Source organism: Silurus meridionalis, chromosome 29 (genome assembly GCF_014805685.1).
Source record: "Silurus meridionalis isolate SWU-2019-XX chromosome 29, ASM1480568v1, whole genome shotgun sequence".
NCBI lineage: Eukaryota > Metazoa > Chordata > Actinopteri > Siluriformes > Siluridae > Silurus > Silurus meridionalis.
Genome location: NC_060912.1, coordinates 12658417 through 12663657, shown reverse-complemented (window position 1 = coordinate 12663657; position 5241 = coordinate 12658417). Strand labels below are relative to the sequence as shown.

Genomic DNA, 5241 nt, shown 5'->3' with positions numbered 1-5241 from the left:
CACACTCTCTCTCTCTCCCCACCCCTCTCCCCACCCCTCTCCCCCCCTCTCTCTCTCCCTCTCTCTCTCTCTCTCTCCTCTCTCTCTCTCCCCTCCTCTCTCTCCCTCTCTCTCTCCCCTCCTCCTCTCCCCCCCTCTCCCCCCCTCTCTCTCCCTCTCTCTCTCCCCTCTCTCTCCCCTCTCTCTCCCCTCCCTCTCTCCCCTCCTCCTCTCCCCCCCTCTCTCTCTCTCTCTCTCTCTCTCTCTCTCTCTGAAACTGGACTGAGAGTAAAAGATGAATATGAGAGAAATCCCAGGAAATGAAACCTAAAACTCTGATCTCATGTTATTTGATCTCCAGACAAGAAATCTTCAAGTCTGTAGTTTTGAAAGTGACTCCAGTACCTCCATTACGATCTGTGAGAAGCAGATTCATGGCCAGCTGTGGCCTGTTCCCTCTTTTTTTTGCCATCACACTTTCAGAAGATAAAGATCTGGAGTAGATCCCATGTGGAATTGGGTGTTGAACCTGCATTTGGTGTTTGTTCATGTCAATGTTCACTGTGTGGTCCAAAAAGAAGTCGATGTGGAGAACAACAACTCAACACCACCAAAACCCCTGGAAGATCTTTGAGCACAACTGAACTGGATGATCACAGATTTCTTTAGTGAACTCTTTCACACACCTGAAGAACTCTGTGGAGGAGGAAGGAGCATCACATCATCTACAGTCATCAGACACCTTTATAGATATAAAACCACACCACTGCTAACTGCAGTGAAGCATCTGTAGGAGTAAAGTCACGCTGGGTGAAGGTCTTCAGTGATTAATCTTATCTCCACTGTTAGCTCCACTGTTGTGTGTGTGTGAGGGTGAAGGTCACGTGGAAACATGGCTGTAATTCCTGAATTAAACTGCAGGATTATTGAATAAACTCAGTGAATTAAAGATCTACACTTCAGTCACATCATCAGGCTTCATTTCAGCTCCATTACCAAAACTCCATCACCGTCACATGCTTATGGACCTGACTGTAGCAGTACCACAGTCTCTGGATGGGTAACGTGTCAGTCACGTGTGTCACGTGAGGTTCTGAAGGATTCAAACATCTATAATGTACCGCTATAAATGGTACAGAGAAGTGATGAAGACGTTCTCCTTCATCACCTTAACAACCGTTAATTAAGCCCCTCCCAGTTTAGTGTACTGGTGTTACACTTCCTGTCTCAGTGAACACACACATTTCCAAACCAATACACACTGCACATACACATTGCTGTACACCTGATTATCCCCACCCACGTGTGTGTGTGTGTGTGTGTGTGTGTGTGTGTGAGACAGTGACAGAAAGAGTGGATTAAGAGCTGAGATTATAGTTTAATATGCATGTGTGCACTTTACTGTTGTGTGTGTGTGTGTGTGTGTGTGTGTGTGTGTGTGTGTGTGAGAGAGAGAGTATATGTTGTGTGCTGTATATACTGCTTAATCTAGGCACTGCTGATTTGTTATGTACTGTGTGTGTGTGTGTGTGTGTGTGTGTGTGTGTGTGTGTATGTGTGTTTTTAGTGTACACATGTTTAATCTGCAATAAGAGTGCTTTAAGAGTGTGGAATGTTTTTCTCTGGTTTACACACATTAATAGACTGTGTGTGTGTGTGTGTGTGTGTGTGTGTGTGTGTTTTAGTGTACACATGTTTAATCTGCAATAAGAGTGCTTTAAGAGTGTGGAATGTTTTTCTCTGGTTTACACACAATTATAGACTGTGTGTGTGTGTGTGAGAGGTGTACAGTGTGTATCCGGTGTGCAGTTTTGACAGAAGTCATTTAATAATACACACACACACACACACACACACACACACACACACAGTGTGTAATAAACACTGAGTTTGCATTTGATCTGCTGTGTGTATTATTATGGAGTTTCTCCTCAGACCCCACACACACACACACACACACACACACACACACACACACACACACACACAGCCCTTACAGCCTGTAGCTGGTTTAAATATAAACTAACTCCCATAGTGATGATGCTGAAGTTCATGTCACAGTAACAGTTCGGAGATTCGGTGGGATTCTGGAAATGAAGCTGGATTTCGGCCATTCCATTTTTTAGAAGATTTTTTGGAGCCATACAGAGGACTTGCTGGTGTGTTTCAGATTATTGTCCTGCTGCAGAACCCAAATGCACTTGAGCTTAAGGTCATGCACTGATGGCCTGATATTATTTTTCAAAATATTCAGGTAGAGCACATAATTCATGTTTCCATCAATTATGGCAAACCATCCAGGTCTTAAAGCTACAAAGCAGCCCCAGACCTTCAAACTACCACCACCATGTTTGACTGCTGATATCATTTACTTTTTATGAATTGCTGAGTTACTTCACGGGACACACGCCTTCCAAAAAAAAAGATCTTTTGTCTACTCAGTCCACAGAATGTTTGCCCAAAGGTTTTGGGGATAATCAAGATGTTTTTGGTAAATGTTAGAGATGCCTTTGTGTTCTTTTCATTCAACAGTGACTTTGAACTTTAAACTCGTCCATGGATGCATTTTTTCTCCATCTATTTCTTATCTAATCGTGAACACTGCCCTTGACTGAGAGCAAGTGAGGCCTGCAGATCTTTAGATGTTGTTCTGGGTTTTTTTATGAGCTGCTGGATGAGATTTTGTGCTCTTGGAGTACTTTTGTAACTCATCCCGGGAAGGTTCCCCACTGTTCCGAGTTTTCTCATTCTGTGAATAATGGCTCTCACTGTGGTTCGCTGGATTCCCAAAGCTTTAGAAATGACTTTATAACCCTTTCCAGACTGATACACCAATTCCTTTTTTTCATCTGTTCTTGAATTTCTTTAGAAAACTGATGCTTTACCAAACTTCCTCCACAAGCTTTGTTGCAGGTTTAAATCATCATTTAAAAACTGCATTTTGTATTTACTCGGGTTATTTCTTTGTAATATTAAAAGTAGTTTGATGATCTGAAGTGTCTTCTTCTTCCTCTTCTTTTGGCTGCTCCCGATAGTGGGGTCTCCACAGCGGATCATCCGTCTCCATACCCCCTGTCCTCTACATCTGCCTCTTTCACACCAACTACCTGCATGTCTTCCCTCAACACATCCATGTGAATCATTTAAGTGTGTTTGGAAAAAAAATATTTTTCACCGCACTGTATTTAAAGTAAAAGGTAACACCAGGGAGCCAGTAATGTCCTTCAGGCGTCTCAACACTGATCTCTTAAAAGACTTCATGATTCCAGAAGCTGAGCGGATTTGATCCACACTGATGACCAGTAAACCGGGCTGTGGGGAATTTAATGTGGGTAATACCAGATGTGGCCAGAAGGGGGCATGAAATGTGTGGTGTGGAGTCTTTTACTTTCACTTTCTCCAGCAGAGTCACGAAAAGGCGTCGGAAGGTGAGAACAGAGAAAAGTATTTATTTTAAAGAAACCCAAACGAGTAAATCTGTATTCAATCAGTATTTTTATTTAGTAGATGAAGTGACATTTTCTTGTAATTGTGCTGAAATAATTTGAAAAAATGCAGAAATCAGGAAAATAATCAGAATTTAAAAAAATAAATTGGATTTAATGTAAATATATATATATATATATATATTTAAATCAGGATTTAATGAAAAAAACAAGGAGACAACACGAGGGGTTCACAAAATTAGAATTACTTTATTTATTAAATGTACAAGTACAACTGAAACACTGGACTTGTTTTAGGAGGCCACCTCATTGGTCTCATGCTGCAGCTTCAGTCAGTCTCAGGGTTGAGCTCGTCAGCTGAAGTCTGGTGTAGGCAGGTCACTTCAGCATATTTGTTGAATGGCTTGTTGAGGAGAGTAGTTACTTCTTTTGTGGAGAAAAACAGTTGGTTTAACTATTTTACTGGTTCTTTTGGAGCAGTACTGTGTATCTGAGGGGAGTTTCTGAACCATAGTTTCCTAGATGTAAGTGATGAAGTTCTCTCCTCATTTTTAGCCTTAATGCTGCTGACCAGTCAGCCTTCCTGTGCTGCACTAACACTGCTGCAGTTTTTAACCAGGAAGAGATTAAGTTAAAACACAAATTTATTGATGATACTGATGAAGATTACACTTTGGATGGTGGATCTGTAGAACAGAAACATAACTGGTTTAGGGTTTTTATAACTTCCTTGAAAAAGTCACTGATTAGCTTTCTTGTTTATGGCATCACCCTCCAACAAATACTGCTGTCGCATGTAAGGATTTGTGTATCTGATAAAATCTATCTGATGAGGGTTCCCTCAATCACTGGATAGTGGCAACATCAGACCAAAACGCAGGCAGACACTGATATCACAATGAATTGCTGTTGGAGCTGCACATGGAGACCATGTTCTTGCCTATGGTTCCATGTAATATGCAGATATCAGACTGGATCGGCAGAAATTGAGTAAGAGAATGAGAACATTGAGGTGAGAATCATAGCCAAGAAATGTTAACATAAATCGATGCTTGGTAAATGTTTGTATTCCATCAGACACATAACCCAAACACACATATACACAGGTGCAGCTCAATAAATGAGAATATCATTAAAAAGTTGATTTATTTTAGTAATTCAATAGAAAAAGGGAAACTGGTGTATTATATAGATTCACACACACACACACACACACACACACACACACTGATATTTTTCAAGTGTTTATTTCTTTTCATTTTGATGATTTTGGCTCACAGTTAATAAAAATTCACATGAATATTCTCAAAAAATGAGAAAGCATTTTGAGTGAATTGTTGGTCTTCTGGAAAGTCTGTTTATTTACTGTATCTGTACTCAATACTTGGAGGAGATCAGACTGTGGCATGGAGGAGATCAGACTGTGGCATAGAGGAGATCAGATTGCGGCATGGAAGAGATCAGTCTGTGGCATGGAGGAGATCAGACTGTGGCATGGAGGAGATCAGACTGTGGCATGGAGGAGATCAGATTGCGGCATGGAAGAGATCAGTCTGTGGCATGGAGAAGATCAGACTGTGGCATGGAAAAGATCAGACTGTGGCATGGAGGAGATCAGACTGTGGCATGAAGGTAATCAGACTGTGGCATGGAAAAGATCAGTCTGTGGCATGGAAAAGATCAGTCTGTGGCATGGAGGAGATCAGACTGTGGCATGGAAAAGATCAGTCTGTGGCATGGAGGAGATCAGACTGTGGCATGGAGGAGATCAGACTGTGTAATTTGAGGAGATCAGACTGTGGCACTGTTGAGGTGG

At 41.5% G+C, this 5241-nt stretch overlaps 1 protein-coding gene and 1 long non-coding RNA gene across 4 annotated transcripts in view; both read left to right on the top strand.

The window, feature by feature from the left end:
* The window catches only part of LOC124382264 (trinucleotide repeat-containing gene 6B protein-like), a 24070-nt gene extending 24040 nt beyond the window's left edge, over window positions 1–30 (top strand). For all 3 annotated transcript variants that reach the window (XM_046844469.1, XM_046844467.1, XM_046844468.1), the window contains one exon: window positions 1–30. This exon is cut by the window's left edge and continues 380 nt beyond it. The gene's annotated coding sequence lies outside the window, so the exon portion shown is untranslated.
* Window positions 31–3123: 3093 nt separating this feature from the next.
* On the top strand, window positions 3124–5001 carry LOC124382279. Its single transcript, XR_006925007.1, has 3 exons — window positions 3124–3407; window positions 4227–4437; window positions 4816–5001. It is a non-coding gene; the product is annotated as an uncharacterized LOC124382279 (long non-coding RNA).
* Window positions 5002–5241: the final 240 nt, after the last annotated feature.